The 17,393-nt window shown below is 46.7% G+C and overlaps 1 long non-coding RNA gene across 1 annotated transcript; it reads left to right on the forward strand.

Moving 5' to 3' along the window:
* Positions 1–6,133: 6,133 nt before the first annotated feature.
* LOC143508430 (uncharacterized) lies at positions 6,134–7,422 on the forward strand. Its single transcript, XR_013129346.1, has 2 exons — positions 6,134–6,868; positions 7,149–7,422. It is a non-coding gene; the product is annotated as an uncharacterized LOC143508430 (long non-coding RNA).
* Positions 7,423–17,393: the final 9,971 nt, after the last annotated feature.

Genomic DNA, 17,393 nt, shown 5'->3' on the forward strand with positions numbered 1-17,393 from the left:
GGTCGTGTGACCGAGGGAGTGAGCGTGATCTTAAATTGATCTGCCTGTGCTTCGATGTCATGGCTCTTCCGCTGCCTGGGCGACACACGCATGAGTGCGTTTTCCTCTGCATCGGATGCGCACGGTCAAGTCTGAAGAGCATCGAGTGGCGCCTTGCGAAGGCGTCCCGTTCTTTTCTTACGGGACTCAATAGCTGGACCATCCATCTGTAGTGCTCGATACATCGTTAGCCGTGTTCTCCATGGCTGTGGTCCAATACAGTGAGTGTGAACTAGAGAAAAACACACCATGATCACGCTGCTGGAAGCCGCTGCTGTTCTCTGACCAGGTCTCCCATTACGCCACATCTGATTTGATCCACATCAAAGCTGATCCTGAATCAGCAATGGAAGCCTGTCCATGACCTCATAGCAGATAGTTGGTCAGATAAAAGGAACAAGGAGTACTGCAAGGTTCTCAATCATGTATCGACTCAAAGGTGAATTGGTGGAGTCAATTAAAGGTTTTGATTCAGATTCACAAGAGTCATTCCTCTTCAGAGGGCTGGCTGAGATCGTTCTCTTCTTCCTTCACATAAGGGATTGATTTGGCTTTGAATCAATGCTCCCATAGCTGTAGCTATAAGGATACATGTTGATTTTGGAGACCAACAGGATTGTAAGGCTAGCAAATCTGAATTTGGAAAAAAATGATGGGCTCAGTATTTAGTCTTGAAGATTCCTCACTTTATGTGGGAATTATTTTTCTTCTCCCCTTAGGTCTGTTTTTTGTCCGTAATGGTTTGTCTGTCTGTCTGTCTCTCTCACACACACACACACACACACACACACACACACCCTCCCACACACGCACACAATTTGCAGGTGAAGCCTGTCCAGGTCAGGACCTACCGCGTGGTTGCTATGGAAACCTCTGTATTGTTGAGCGAGAGACTTTTCGAAATCCCTCCGTCCTGTCTCGCCTGTTTCCTCTTTGCCGTATCTCTTCATCTCTACCTGCTCCTCTCCCACTCTTCACCTTTGCATACCATCACTCCGTTAACCCTATCGCACGTCACTCGCTTTTGCCAGCTAATTCGGCCTTTTTAAAAAAAATAATCACTTTCTGCATCTTCACACAGATTCACGGAGCTTACAAGATAACGCCAATATCGTCATCCGCAGTGTAACAAAAGCGGCCAGCCATTTTGGCTCCGGCTTATCCTCGGAGGGCTGTGGGTGTACTTATCAGTCCACCATCTTGGCTCAGTACTACCTGCTCCCCAGCCTGGGAGTCAGCCTTCAACCTGTGTGCTGTCACAGTCAGTGGCAGCCTTCTACAGGCCAGCCTCCTCAACTGAACGGAGGGAGTGAGAGAGACGGAGAGACAGAGAGGGAGAGAGACAGGGAGACAGGGAGACAGAGAGACAGACGGGGAGAGGTTGTGTGGTCCAGGCAGTCCTTTAAACGTCACTGTTACTCAGTGCTCCAGTCACTGCGTCTCTCACGGCTGATTTAGTGCTGGCTCTTCTCCTCCTGCAAACCAGCCACCATCCCGGTTCTCACAGCCACCACCGGCCCTGATCGCTCCACACAAAGCAATTTCGCTCCGGCTTACTGGGAAGTTGATCGGTCACTGGAACTCTCCCGGCTGGCAAACACTGAACGACAGCTTTCCAGTTGAACGTCTGCCTCGTCGATTTTGGGTCACCTCTACAGTCACATGACCCACTAGACTAAAATGACAGCCATGTAATTTGAAATATCCTCGCGCCCGCCCCGCGAGTCCCCCTGCGGAGGAGGGACTCGCGCCACGCAGGACCCCACGCAGGACGTGCAGGATGAGAAAGTCCCTGAGAAGCAGGCCACCACAAGCACTGGCCTAACCTACTAACACCTGTCTCTGGATCAGCTGTGTGGTGCCCTGTGAGTGCTGAGTGTTCACGCAAAGCAGCACATTCTGTAACACACTTAAACAGGCTGAACAGGAGACAAGTAGACAGCCTGCCTCATTAGGGTCACGTTAAAGAGATTAGGGACCAGTCTCACTTTGAGACTTTCTGTTTAAAACACACACACACACACACACACTCACACACACACACACTCACACGCACACCATTTTGCTGCCTGTCTGCTTTGAGTAGAGAAGCTACAGAAATAGAAGGAAAAACCATGTAGAAAGAAACAACAAAAAGACAGAGAAATGATTAAAGAAATAAGTAAGAGAGAGAAAACACTGGTGAGAAAGAGAGAGAGGGAGAAAAAAATAAAAGAGGGAGAATCAGGCTTTGAAAGAAAGAAGTGAAGGCAGGGAGAGACAGAGACAAAGCAAAGAGCCAGACAGTGAGAAAAATAGAGATAGAGGCAAAGAGGTAGAGAGAGGAGAGGAATCTAGAGAAAGCGAGGGTGTGGGAGAGGGAGTGCACGAGAGAGAGAGAGAGAGAGAGAGAGGAAGGGTGAGAGAGAGAGGGAAAGAGCAGAGGGAGGGCGAGAGAGAGAGAGGGAGGGCGAGAGAGAGGGAGAGAGCAGAGGGAGGGTGAGAGAGAGAGCGAGGGAGGGCGAGAGAGAGAGGGAGAGCGGAGGGAGGGCGAGAGAGAGAGAGAGAGCGAGGGAGGGCGAGAGAGAGAGGGAGAGCGGAGGGAGGGCGAGAGAGCGGGAGCGAGTGAAAGGGCGAGTGAGACTGGCTGGGCTGTAATGGCTCGCGCCTCCTTGCAATCGAATTCTCGCCGCTCTGTCGCACAGGGAGCGCTAATTGACAGGCAACCACTTAAGTCTTAATTTTCTTTTAAGATTGCGGAAGAGGAGAGAGAGAGAGAGAGGGAAAGACAGTGAGATAGAGGGGGGGGAGGTGAAAAGAAAGAAGCTATGGATGGGGAATTCTAATGAGAGAGGCATGGCATCTGAGCAGCCCCATTACATGTGATCTCAATTCCATTCTCTCCTGCAGACACCAGAGCCCAGGTGCTTTAATGGCCCAGCCACTGGACAGAGAGAGCATGTCAAGGCTAACTGCCTCGCCCGTGCAGGACGAGAGTTAGCAGTGGGCTACATCCAATGAGGCAAGTTTAGCACGGTTCTCATCAAGGCCCCAGACGAGTCAGACACAGTTTATTGGTGGAAGGCGAAGAGATGAAGTTGACATTTTTAACAGGACAAGTTTATTGGGGGGGGGGGGGGGGGGGGGGGGGGGGTGGGGGTTAACCAATACTGAGGATTTTAAGAACTATAGTCATTATAGGCCTAAAGTCTTATCTATGGACAGTTAAGTTGTAAAGAGTGCAAAGTACAAAACTTAATCACAGATGAGATTTAATAATGAGGTAAAACACAGTTGGCCTGGCTCTAAAAGACATGGATTCTTCTTATGTGTGTCCAAACCTTGAGAACATCCTGAAATTAAAACACCCTAGAATCAGTTCATTATCCATTAACCCATGTCATGTCTCCCTATTACTGGGGAGAAACCATCAGCAACGAAATATAGTTAATTATTAATGTATGTAATTATTATCAGACACCATTAAACAAAACTAAAAAAAAAAAAAAACTGTGATGAAATGCTATTCCCTGAATGCACTCACACAGGCTTCTGTGCTCACGTTTCACGCTGAACCCTGTGCTATAACTGATCCTGAAAGACAGTCGTGTAAATGTGTGCCATGATGCCCTGACAGCCAGCTCTGGGAGTCTGGGTGTGTGTTCCTTGATTTTGGTAATGCGATCAGACTTCATTGTGTGCATGTGTGCGCGTGTCCTCGTTGGGCCAATGTAATAAGTGCTGGCCCTGCTGTACATATGATCTCCATCAGAGCTCAGGCAGTGTGTGTGTGTGTGTGTGTGTGTGTGTGTACACTGCACGTCACGATCAGTAGCTGTGCTCTCTGCTCAACACAGAGAATATTTCAAAGCTCTCAGGAACGACACACTTGAATGGGTGAGTGTTGGCTGAATTATTGCTGTGTCCCCTTTAAACTGGATTCTCTCCTTCTCCCTTCCTCCCTCTCCCTCTCTCTCTCTCACACACACACACACACACACATACACTATGTGGTATGTGGGAAGGTCTTGGACAGTACAGCACTCCCCCTAGTGGTAATAACCTGAATTTCACAACAAAAATGTCTCATGATAAATTAAGTACATGGAGGATGGGTAGCTCAGAGAATTATACTGCAATCGTTTAAGTCGTTAAAGAATACATTTAATAAAATTTAACTTGTGTCCTGCGCCTCAGTAAGAAATGTATCAAATTTATCAATATTTACTTTAAAATAAAGTGTCAGTAATGCTTTAACAGAACCAGTAATAGAAGCAGTCTGAAAATGCAACCCAAGCGATGTGAGATGTGTGTGTGTGTGAGCCTGTTCCTGTGTGTTCTGAGTGTGGTTTGGCTTGCAGGACCCCTCCCTCTCATATCTCATCTGAGTCGCCTCTAAAGAGCCACACGCTTGGACTGGCTGTCCTTTATCTCCGTCCTGGGTCTCCCGCTCCTTCGTCACACAGATATGATATCGCGGTCATATCTCTCCTTCTCTCTCTCTCCTCTCTTCATTTTCTCACCCCATTCTCTCTCTTGTCCTCTCTCCTTCTCTCTCTCCCCTTCACACAACACACACACCCACACACACCCACACACACACACACACCCACACACACTCTTTTATGCTCATAGTCCTGATCATATTGAGACTCAGAGGTGCAAGCAGAGCTCTATGCGATGGCAGTCGCAGGTCAAAGGGTTATCGGCTTCACCTTTGACCCCAGGCCTGGGAGGAGTGGGGGGGATTGCCATGGTTGCCATGGAGACTTCTTCTTATCACACAAGGCCGGACCTCCAGTACAGGACGCTGCACTGTGGAGGCTGATAGAAAAGCCCAGAGTGGACAGATTTAGCATTGTCTTGATTTTCACATTGTTTACATTTGCAGTGACCGTAACCCACAAGTCTCTCATTTCATTAACAAATCCCATGACTCCCAACGCAAACCACAGCTGAAAGAGACGCAGGAAACGTCTGACTCTGCATTTAACACAGCCACTCGAACACTGCGACAGGCGTGACAGGCAAAACACGGAAACGTCACTGGCCAACTGGAGCCTGCACGGAGGTTTACAAACCCCGCTAACCCCCGGGTCTGCATGCAGCCCTGAGCCAGAGCAGACATCTGGATCAGAAGTCTGGCTCCGACGCGAGCGACCGGGCTGCCGGGCCATTGGGAGGCTGTTCTCTTTCTAACTATAGGCCGGCTGCAGCAGCACGTGCAAGGACAGCGCTTTGTCGTCTGTTCTGAAACGCTACCACACCTGGCTCCTGTACAGGTGTGTGCTCAATACGGCCGATACTCATGCTGCACTATTTTAGCTTTCAAGAGTCAAGAAAGTACAATATTGTTCTTCCCTGTTGTTAGGAAGGAAAGTTGGATGGTGGACTTTCCTGTTTCAACTTTTTAGGCAAGCTGGGCGTGTAGGATCGCATATCTTCACTTATACCCCTGAGCAAATATAAGAGTCAGAAGCAATGGCTGTATCAGCAGGCGATCACCTTCTGGGCTCTGGGCTATCTCGGAGTAAACGGAGAGGTCAGTGTGCCTGCTGCTCCCCTCACTGATATAGTTAAACATTAAAATGAATGTGAGGTAGCAGGTATGAAGTGCCATAGTCTTGTTTACTCATGGACACTAATGGCAGTTAGAACGCTCCTAATCCTTGTTTAAGCAGCTGTTATCAAGGGCAAAGCAATTCAGCCCTTAGCAGGGAGCTAAGAGGAGAAGATCTAGGTATATGATGGGCTGCTTTCAAAGATTGATAAGCAGCGCAGATTTGTGTTTAATATGATGTGAAATCACCATTACGTCTGTGTATATACACAGACACACACACACACACACAGATGTAATGGTGATTTCACATCATATTAAATAAACACAAATGTGCACTGCTTATGAAACTCTACTCAATTTTCATTTTTTACTGAGGCCTTGTTTATGTCTCTAAATAGTTACCACAAAGACAATCTTTAGCCTTGACTGTGACTGCTGTGGTCACATGGGCGTCTAAAGTGTTTCCGCTTCCTCTCCATTCATCCGTCTGTTCCCGCCACTTTCCGCCAACGTGTTGAGCTCGAGTGAGGCCTCGTCTCCAACGCTCTTCCTCATGGTGACGGGGGTGACCAGGCCAGCTACTGAAGAGCGCTTCCTCACTTTGGGTCGCTCTCTGAAGGTCACCGTGATGTCCCTGCCAGTGGCTAATGGCGCATTTCCACTAGGGCCTGCTTGGCGCGGTACGGTTCGATACGGGTCGGTTTGTGAGTGTTTCCATTAGTACCAGGACCCGTTTAGCCGGCCCCTTTGGGTACTTTTTTCGTACCGACTCGCTCGAGGTTCTAACCGTTCCGAAGCGGTACAGTTCTGTGACGTGGAGGAACAGCATGACACTGATTGGCCAGGGAGTGTCGTCACAGGGTGCGTCAGGAGAGCGACTCCTCCGCTATGCTATGGACTCCTCAGCCATTTTTAAAACCCAAGGAGCGAAGTCTGTTCCCTGGTCAAACGCCGAGATACAAACCTTTCTGTTAATAATCAGCGATCAAAAAATCCAGGGTGAACTGGACGGGGGCACTAGAAATGTAAAGGTTTTTAGCGATGTTTCCGCGCTAATGGCCACTCATGGCTACCAGCGGTCCGTTCAGCAGTGCCGGTCGGTCCAAGCTAAAAAAGCTTAACGCGATTACCGGGCGGTGAAGGACCATAACGGACGCAGCGGAGCAAACCGCAAAGACTGGAAATGGTTCCAGCAAATGGATGTCGTATACGGTCACCGGCCAGCCAGTAACGGAAGAGAAAACGTGCTGGACACGACGATGTCGGTGCTGGAGGCCACGGAGAATGGTGAGTGTATTGTGATTTCACAGTTTTACTACTAGGCTCGTAAAAGATGTAATATGAACGTAATATGAACGCATCTATTGTAAACGCAGGAATTTAGAGCTGTGTTTGTAGTTAATGTTACCACCACAGTCACTACTGTACAATAGCTAGCTCTTAGCCTTGCTAGTTAGCTGTAGCCATAGCAGCGATGACGTGCTACACATTTTGTGCAGTTACGCTATATTGTTGTTGCTTTCACGGGAATACTTGTGTTTAATATTTGTTATTTTTTACGTTCAAGATTCCCCTTCCATTGACGAGGCGAGCGGAGTTGGCGGAAAATGTTTCCTTCAACCGGGCTTTCCTCGGGGTGCTTGGCGAACTTGTGAACACCATGCGAGACAGACGCCAGTAAAAGCACACAAAATGTTGCTTGTAGTACTATAAATATTTATTTCATATAAAGCTATACGTATATATTTGCTTTTTGCACTTTTTTAAACTATAACTATAATTTACATATGTTGTACTTTAAATATCTATTTCATAATAAAGTTTGATTTCATTTGATTGTATGACTGATGCTTTTTATGCAGGGTGTATTCAGCCTGTTTGAGTAATACCAAATTATTATCAATAATTAGAGCAACCACATACAATAATGAAGATAAAGATAAATAAGATACAATAATGCTATTTGTTAAGGGGTGTTGTGCCGGTGTTGTGGTCGCATACAAATGATGTCACGACACTACAACCCGCGCGTCCACCCACATTGGGGTGGTTCACCATTGTAATGGAAACACAACGCGACCGTACCGTTCCGTTGCGAAGCGACCCGTATCGAACCGTACCGCGCCAAGCAGGCCCTAGTGGAAATGCGCCATAACTGGTCATAGAGCCAGTGTCCTCAGAGAGGAATACAAGGCCTGAGACATTTGGGCCTGGTTTCCTCTCCGTGTGCGCACCTCTGTAGGTCCTCTCTTCCATCAGTCATCGGCTGTCGAATCAGCATCAGGTCAGGACCTTATCTCTCCTCGCGCTGAGTGTCAGCTCCTTGGCGGGACGCCTCGGACGCTGTCAGCCATCACTGGTGAGTGTTTATGCGGCGTGCGTGTGTGCGCGCGTATGAGGGCATTGTCCCTCAGGCAAAAGGTCAAAGTGCATGTATAGTTACGGACTTGTACGAACATCTCTGTTTGTGGGATTTTACGTGTGCACGTCTGTTTGGCGCTAGCTGGAAATTTATGGCATCAAATGGCACTTCAGCTGTGGGTGTCCTGCTCTGCATGCATGTGCAAGGACATATGAACTCTGGACTATGTGTGTACTTACGGGAGAGCATTGTGTACTTGTGTGTTTGTGTGCAAGTGGGTGTGTGCATATTGTAAGAGCTCCCAAGGTGATGGGTTTCTCTCAACTCCTGCTCATTTAGACTCCAGCTTGTGATACAGCCAGAGGGGCAGAGCTGATTATATGACGAGTGTTTTCTCAATGTCTGGACTCACAGTTCATCCTGGCCAATGTCACTTCAAAGTCTAGCTAGAGACTGGCACACACACACACACACACACATACGCACACGCACAGCACTGTCCTATATCTGTAATGCTAATGTCAGAGTGTCACAAAGTAACAAAATAAAGTGGAAAATGTTTTTTCTAAAAAAGAATAAAAACTCCCACCGTTTGCTTTCCATGGGGAAAATACTCAAAGCCTGAAGTAACAGCACCAGGTTAGCGTTAGCTCTTTCATCTATTTCTCCGCTAACCTTTCACTGACTGTCTACAGCTCGGCACTCTCCGAATTCTTTCACTCTACGGGCCAAAATCTATGAGCTATGTTCAGTTTTATCACACTCTCCCACCCCCCCCCCCCCCTCTTTTTAAGCTAACTCAAAACAGAGGAGCCCGTCATGGTCGGGAGGCACGTCGAGAGTTCCGCGAGTGAACTTTTCCACCGGACTGCGGTGCACGCGGCTCCCCTCCTCCGCCCAGTCCTACCACCCTGGCAGGGGGATGATGGAGTGAGTGTGGCCCTAATGGAGGGGTCGGCGAGAGTTCAGGGCGGGATGGCTAACGTCTGCGCATGCGCACCGGCCCTGCCCTCCGGCCGTATGCCTACGACAGTTCCAGTGATGAGCACGCTGACTTCCTCTTGCTCGTGCAGCTGCCCACGCCACGGCCCTCCGGCCGGAAGCCACCGGGGCCGGAGCTCGTCCCAGGCACGGCATCCGGACAGCAGCCCTGCGAGGGATCGATAGGAGGCCGCTTTTTGGTCTGCTGCTGTCAGTCACATTGCTTGTGTTTGGTTCCCACCCAGGCTAACAGAAAGCACATGTCCCCAAAAGCCTCTGGTTTGCATTTATTTTTAAACTGTAATTTTATTTTCTATATTATGTACTGTGTGGCCTTTTAAAATGTCATAATATCCATCAATATAAATGGAAGTAAAATGTAAGTGTATGCAAGTACATCCACAGCACCAATATTGCTCATTGCTCATTCTCATCAGAAACCCCCATCGAGACAGAACACACAACAGACTAAGTCCAGGCTAAGATGAGAAATAGCCGAACCCAGCCTAAGGCCCCGCACTCCTGGAATCATGTACTGAAACGTATTCTTGGACCAGGACTTGGCCCATTCAATTATAAGGCACACCGACACTGACAGACTTTTCTCGAGTGTAGTGATATTCTTTTTTACATTTTTTAACCCGTTTTATTGGATGTTGTTGAGGCATAAATGCAGACAGAGTCCTGCAGTGTGTGCTGTCCTTACGCTCGGTTAGGGGGCCACTGTGTCTCCGGCGTTGCACTGAGCTGGCAGCCTGACTGACTGGCCTGACATGGTACCTGCTCGCCCCCACTGTCTGGCCCCTCGCCAGGTGGCATTCAGCTGAGACAGCGCAAGAGATCTGACAGCAGAGAAGCCCCGGACCACAGCCTTTGAACAGTACAGCGGTACAGCCATCCACTGACACCATGACACTTTGTCAGCGTAACACAGAACGGGCAAGACAAGACAAAGAAAGAACACTTGTGTGTGTGTGTGAGAGTGTGAGAGAGAGAGACAGAGAGAGAGAGAGAGAGAGAGAGAGATGGCAGAGAGAGAAAGAGAAATAAAGAGAGATAGAGAATGAGAGGGATGATGGAGAGAATGAGAAGACCAGATGATCACCCATTTATGGTTTATCCAAGAGAGGAAATTATGATCCACTTGGGCAAGTTGAGCTGAATATACTCTGTGAATGAACGTGTGTAACCCAGACATCCTGTATGTGTAACCAAATGCTTGCATGTGTGTGTGTGTGTGTGTGTGTGTGTGTGTGTGTGTTATTACCTCAACCTGAAGGGGAGGTCCCGGGCTGTTTCATGGGGCATATCCATCACTACACTCACACTTCCCCCAGACGGCAAAACTCATGGCATTGTGCAGTCACTGGCGTGCAGTTTATTATAGGAGCATTTAACGTGCTACATTTATGAGTTGGTCAGAGCTTGGACAGTAAATCTAGCAGCATTTACTACCTGGGCCACATATCGTGATATAATGACTATGATAATACCCCAGATAATGGCTATGATAATGTTTGTAGCCTTAATAATATCAATATCATTAAATTATATGGGCAAATAATTGAGCACAATATGTTGGGGGGAAAATATACAGCGTTTTAAATGGTGCACGTGCCAAGGTGTAGTCACCTGCGCAAACCCAAACGCCTCAGCAGAGGGTTCGTGAGCGGAGAGCACGTCTATGGCCAACCATATACCCCATGAATCATCCGGTTCGTTTTGACTTATGAATTACGATCCATTACATCTCCCTCAACCGTTCGTCGTTTCCTCCCCCGCTTTTCTTTCCCAGAGACCCGGCAGACGAGCGCGCGCGCAGCGGCCGAGCAGCAGTGGACGAAGAAGAACGAGCACGTCAGGGGACGTCAGGCCCGAACCGCATGATGAATACCGTCCTTTTTAGTCGCCGATAAAAGAAATATCTGTCGCGATGTAAAACCGTCAGAATTTAATTGCGCGTTGGGCAGTAGCGAAAGTGAACCGCTGTCAGACGTGCCGGCCGTTCGGACAGCCCCGGGCGGACCCTTCAAACGGGCTCTTGAGAACCGGCATTAAAAGACGTGTGTCGAATGACGGCATGACGCAACTCGGCATTAATTGTGGTCACCGTTACAGTCAGCACTTTCCCCCGTTTCAAGAGTAGAAGCAGGACCCGGAACCACAGATCTGGAGTCAGACAGATGCCCATCACTCGGATCTAAACGGAGAGGAGCCACTAAAGGAGACACTATAGCATGGGCAGTCACACCACATTCCGCACTGGAACCGCGAACGGCACCAGCTCACACCCTCACCTTTCACTCAGTAGCACTGTAGCAGGGGGCAACATTACATAAACTATGCAATGGCAAAACAGGCTTTCATAACAAACAGACGTCCACACAGCTCACAGATGAATGCCGTTCAATGGGTGATTTGCAAGCAAAAAAAGAGAGCAAATATTCTTATGAAGAGCCTTCAGCCTTGTCAAGTGAGTTAGGCACGTCTGTGGAGCGGTTTGCATGTGCTGAGTGAGCGTCTGGTGTATGACACAGGCGGGATGTTAAACAGTGTTTATGAATGCACATTGGGCTTAGTGTGTGTGTTCTGCTGTAGGACGCACACACCCACCCCCTGTGCAAATGCCTGTTCATAGATGCATGTAAATGTCAGTGTATGTGTGCGCATGCTCTACATGCATAGAAATGCTGTGCGCAGTCACACATGCACAAACACGGACATGCACACAGACACACACACACACACACACGACATACACACAGATGTACATGCACACATTAATATGTGATATTTATTCTCAGTTCTGTGTTGTATGCTGTATTACAGACAGTAGCCAACGCCTCACCATCACTGCTTTATATCACACTAATTTTAGCTCAAGTAGGTCAGTGAAGTCATTTTCCCTCTCCCCCACTCTTCCACTGCTCTCCAGTTAGTGTGTTCCACTCTGGAGAGAGAGAGAGAGAGAGAGAGAGAGAGAGAGAGAGAGAGAGAGAGAGAGAGAGAGAGAGAGAGGAGGGGGGGGGAAGAGTTATTTTGCAATTACTCATCTGAAGCTGTTTGTGTGGAATAATTTTTGCTGCTCTACCAAACTCTAACAAGCAGTGCCCATGACAGTCTTTAAATCTGTCCTCATTCTATCTCCTATTTCTAGAGGAGGACACCTCTCTCTCTCTCTCTCTCTCTCTCTCTCTCTCTCTCTCTCTCTCTCTCTCTCTCTCTCTCTCTCTCCCCTTCCTCTTCAAAAATGGTGTGTAGATCATGTTTTGGGCAAATAATCAACCAGGAAGCTACTGATAATTGGTCATCATAATTAATATTGTGGAACACTATTTTAATTCTCACAAATTGATTTCATGGCTACATGAAGAACTTTTTAAGCTCAACTCTCTCTCTCTCTCTTTCTCTCTCTCTCTCTTTCTCTCTCTCTCCCTCTCTCTCTCTCTCTCTCTCTTTCTCTCTCTCTCCCCCTCTCTCTCTCTCTTTCTCACTTCCTTTCTCATTTCCAGGCTCCATATCGTTCCCTTCTTCCCACCCTCTCAGCAGCCATTTTAACATTTCAGATGATCTTTAACCTTCAGCCTGTGAGAGCCAGTCATGAGAAGCACTTTGTCATTCTTTCTCTTCGTTTACATTTCTTCATCTTCTGCAATCCATCTCTCTCTGACTCTGCAATTTATCTCTCTTGTTCATTTCTCTCTCTCTCTCTCTCACTCACTCACTCTGTCTCCCCTTGGCTCTCCCAAGTATTAAGTCCACAGTCAGCTTTTATTGTCTGCCAACCATAATGTTCACTGCCAGTATCAGTTACCACTACATTCATTAATCCTCATCGATATTCATTATCTCTAACTTGCTCACCTTTAAAAGCAGACTTAAGGCTGTGCCACTGGGCCTTCTCCAGCCCCGTTTACTGAAGTGCACCGTCAGGTCTTCTGCGGCTGCATGTGTGGCTTCTACATACAGCCCCAAAGGCCCGTGGGCATTGTACACCCAGAGCAAGTGAACAGTGCAGGTTTGATTTGACTCCAGTTGCACTGGATAATGGACAGAAGAAAGCTATGTGGCTACTTTAAGGAAACACACAGGGTTAATTTTTTCTCATATTATTAAGCCAATGCCAACCACCTAATCTGGATCTTGAAGGGCATGTAGACACATTGTCACATCTCCAAGCTAGCATGTTGTAGGGACCACCTCAGCCACTAGACCCAAGGAGTGTCTGTGAGTGTGAACGCAGACATTTAAGGTGCAGCGATACACTGCAAAGGACAGTGGAGGCTGCCACCTCACACACTTTAGCCTGTGCTGTCCAATTTAAAATATTTGAAATGATTACAGATTATATTTATTACACTTACCACCCATATCAATTATATTTGGTATCTACTATGTCCTCTCTAACCACAGAAGCCATCCTTTCAATAGAATCCTTGAATGTAAAACTTATGAATGAGACACTCTGTGTGTGTGTGTGTGTGTGTGTGTGTGTGTGTGCGCGCGTGTGTCCTGGTCCCAACCAGGAATCTCTTCATGTAACTAAAACTCAAGATAAAATACTGGCTGTATGGCGAAAGCCCAGACTGCTTCCCACGGAGAGTTCTTAAAGTCCAGCCAGCACATAAAGCACAGCTAAAACGCCCACTTTAAAGATGGCCACAGAGCCGAGCAGGGAACAAGCCTCGCCTGCAGGAAAAAATATGACGCTCGTGGCAGCCGCTTGACTGATGACGCCAAGCTAAATCACACTACTTCCTGTCTCGCCCCTCGCTGTGATGCTGGGGTCGTGAATTATTATGATGCATTATTACACTCCTGCGCTACATGACATCACGTTGTCTGCCAAATTACGCCTGATCGATGGTTTTATCTCGTTAATTAATCTTGCTAATTCACATGTCGACTTTCTGTTTTTAAGCCATACTGAACTTGTAAGCGCTGGTACACACAGATCTTGTGTTATCCAAAGAAGAATGACTTTTGTTTTGTGATGCATCAGTCTGTTTGATAGATTATGAAGTCTGGTATTTTACGGTCCTCGGGTGTCAGAACTATAGTTTTATTCCACCAGTCAAAGACAGTGTCTGGGCGAGGACCCGTCTACTTGCCTTGGGCCTAAGGCTCTTTCCTACTGGCATGTGGGAGAATCCGCGTGTATGCCAGTTTCTCTTTAGAGGGGGACACTGGAATTTTAAGTGAATCTGCTACCCTCATTAGACTCATTAGATGACACCCCCCTTTTTCACAAATTACTTTAATGACATTGTGAACCCTGCCATTGCTGTCAGGTAGCTACTACTACAGAATGGAAATATAAATTATAAACTGCACACACCAACGCAGCTTAAGTGTCAGGACCACGTGTTGGTTTCATGGAGCAGTAATCTGATATGTCAGTGGATTCATGACCAGTTCAAGGCCTTGGCTAAAAAATCCAAGCACACTGCACTGCCCCCTAATGGCCCATAGGAGCAACAGCAACATACATCCACTCCCATCCCCCCACTGGGTCTCTACAGCCAACCCTCACCAGTACATTCAACATAGACAGAACTGTGTAATTCTCTCTGCTACATATGGGATCCATATTGTGATACAGGGGGAATCATTATATTATTTTTGTGTAATACACACACCACCACACAGACAAAAAGCCAAATGTTTCTTTTTCATTACCGTATATATCAAAAACCCATCCAGGCATAACTAAAAAATATCCCATGTGTATACAGACATCAAAAACTGTTGGCTTACGTAGCTAAAAGGTATTTATTGATTTGTGGGTTAGTCTCATCCATCACATTCGTCTTCATGTGTGTCCATCATACAGCACTCGTTCCTCAAGAGCCGACGCTCTGCCTCCCTTTACTGCAGGGCAGAAGGAATCACCACCTATTTGCAAAGCACGGCTCTCCTGTATGATACGATCAGTGATATTCACAAAGGTGGGCTGGGCATTATTTACATGCACTATTTGTATACTGGGCAGCATACAGTGTTGTAGTCTGGAAACAGCCTGTTTCTTAAAGAAACACACTTACTGTAGGCATGCCAGCCATGCGTCAGATTACTCACCACACTGTAAAATACAGTAGATCTCCTTGGAGACACTACGGTAACTGGGTCACCTATGACGGGAACTTAAATATGTGCTGGTGGTATACACCATTATGACAGCACATCAGATAATTAACATTCTGTACCAATAAAAGCACCCCACTTAGTGTTTAAGCATTTCAGAACTCACAGAAATCACTTCACAAGTCCTCTTTAAAGCTTGTGTTGGTAATTTTCTTATAATACCAACATTAGAAATTCTATTAAGTGCATAGGTAATGTTACATCTTCACTAGATCATTGATATGTCATAATAAATGCCTTAAGCTGTTGTGGTTCAGAGGTCAATTCTACCATGTTTGAGTAAGAGCAACACTGCATAAATGTTTACAAGTGTACAAAGCTTACTGAAAGCTTTGTTAATTTAAAATACCATTACACAGTCGTATGTGAAGAGGTATGTACTAACTTATCATCTGATTGACTTCACCGTCTCACTGTTACTTCAGTGTGACATTTGTTCAGCTTAGAAATGGACGCCCGTTCGGATGGCATCTCAGGGACAGCTGTAAGCTCTAGACCATGTTTTGTTTCTTCAGCAAGACTTCATCCTGCACCTGCGAGTCTGTTGGGATGTCTGTGTTGGTCGTGAAGGTTGGCCCAGAGCAGGTCGGGCCCTGGTTTCAGCTGCCCAGCTGAAGGGTGCGTTAACCATGCTTAAGCGTACGTCGTGGGAAACTATGTACATATGTTGAAAAATGTTACCGAGTTATGTTTTTGCATCAGTGCACCTGCAAGTGAATGTGGCAAACCAAACCTACAACTCCTTACAATACATACAACTCAGAGCTACCTCAAAAGACTCATGACCCAGTTAGAAGACAGATCCTGTTGAGAAAGATTAACCAGTTCTGAAATTATAATTCCCCATTTGCCAGTTCATTGGCTTTCTGAAATGTCAGACTACAGATGATAAAAATCTGAAAGCTTCTCTTAAAACAATCACCTGCTTCACTGTTTTTTGAAAGCATCACTCACATCAGATTTGTTACGTTTCTGTATGCAGCACTAAGATCTGGAATATCCCCCGTTACCTGGATCATGGTAAAAACACACAGCTTCCTTCTTTAAATCTTGTGTTCGTGTTTATGAATCGTTATGTATTCATGCTGTAACTTAAATTGGCCTTTGCCCTTTGAGCGAGATGAAGAGAAAAAAAAAAAAGGCAACCATGTCATACTTCATCGTTGGAGGTCAGACCTCTCCTTGTGCTGCTAATCTGGGTTATCAGGATGTGGGGAGGGCGGTGCTTGTCCTTGATGGTTGAGAAAGAATAACGTCTGCCTTTGCCACCCTGGCACTAATTAAACCTTCAGTCAACAGCAACCCTCCACGTGAGACCTGTTACGTCTTACCTCCTCACAAAAGGCTCAGAGCGAAGTGGGTGCAGGCGTGTCACTCACAAAGCGAAAAACACACACGGCTTCTCCCCCCGACGGCTTGCCCGAGCGGGTTCTGCCAGTGGCCCATCCAAACAGGCCTCTGGCAGGCTTTGTTCTCCCTCGCCAACGCCGAAAGGTTGCTGTTGACTTTGCTTCAAGCCCCGATCCCTGTATTTATCCAGGGCGTCTCGTTCGGTGGCGTTTTTCTTCTTTGGCTCTCGATCCGTCTTTTCTGTCGTCATGCGTGTTTAATGAAAGGGTACAAGTGCTCATTGACCTCCGTGAATGAGTTGCGCCAAACCACAGAGCCTTAGAATAACTATCAGAGCTGACCTGCGATGAGTCTTGTCCACCACATTTTGTCGGATTAGCCACACCAGTGCTAATGCAGATCTGCTAACCTCACAGGGCGACGTGCCATTCCTGTAGCTACTGTGGGCTTATTCCTGATAAAGTACTGATGAAAAGATAATAGCCTCATCTCATTCGAGGGAGAGCAAGCTGGATTAGGTCACAAAGCGAAATATTAAAGCTGATTTATTTCTCATTATCATTCTGTTCAATCCATCACTGACATTCAAGAGTTTCAAGACACATAAAGGTACTATTCATTATTTACGTGTGTGTCCAATAAACACTTATTTAAACAACCTTTTCCCATTCAAAGGATATGCACCTAATCAGATATCACTGACAACTGATAAAAAGCTTATCTATTCAGTACCTTGATACACCTAACTGTGAACAATAATGAATGCATGTAATAACAGCAACAGCTATCGTGTCAGTCTGAAACAGCTACTTAACAGCATGTGCAAGTTACTGAACTGAGCAGCATTATTCTGGCAGCTTATGGGAATAATGAGTGACACACCCAGTTTGTCATTTTTTTCTCATTTACTGAGCACTTCATGGCACAATGTTATTAATTGCTTCAGACCACAAGGCTTAACTAGATCAGTGGATG

The sequence above is a fragment of the Brachyhypopomus gauderio genome, chromosome 2 (genome assembly GCF_052324685.1).
Source record: "Brachyhypopomus gauderio isolate BG-103 chromosome 2, BGAUD_0.2, whole genome shotgun sequence".
In the NCBI taxonomy this organism is placed as follows: domain Eukaryota; kingdom Metazoa; phylum Chordata; class Actinopteri; order Gymnotiformes; family Hypopomidae; genus Brachyhypopomus; species Brachyhypopomus gauderio.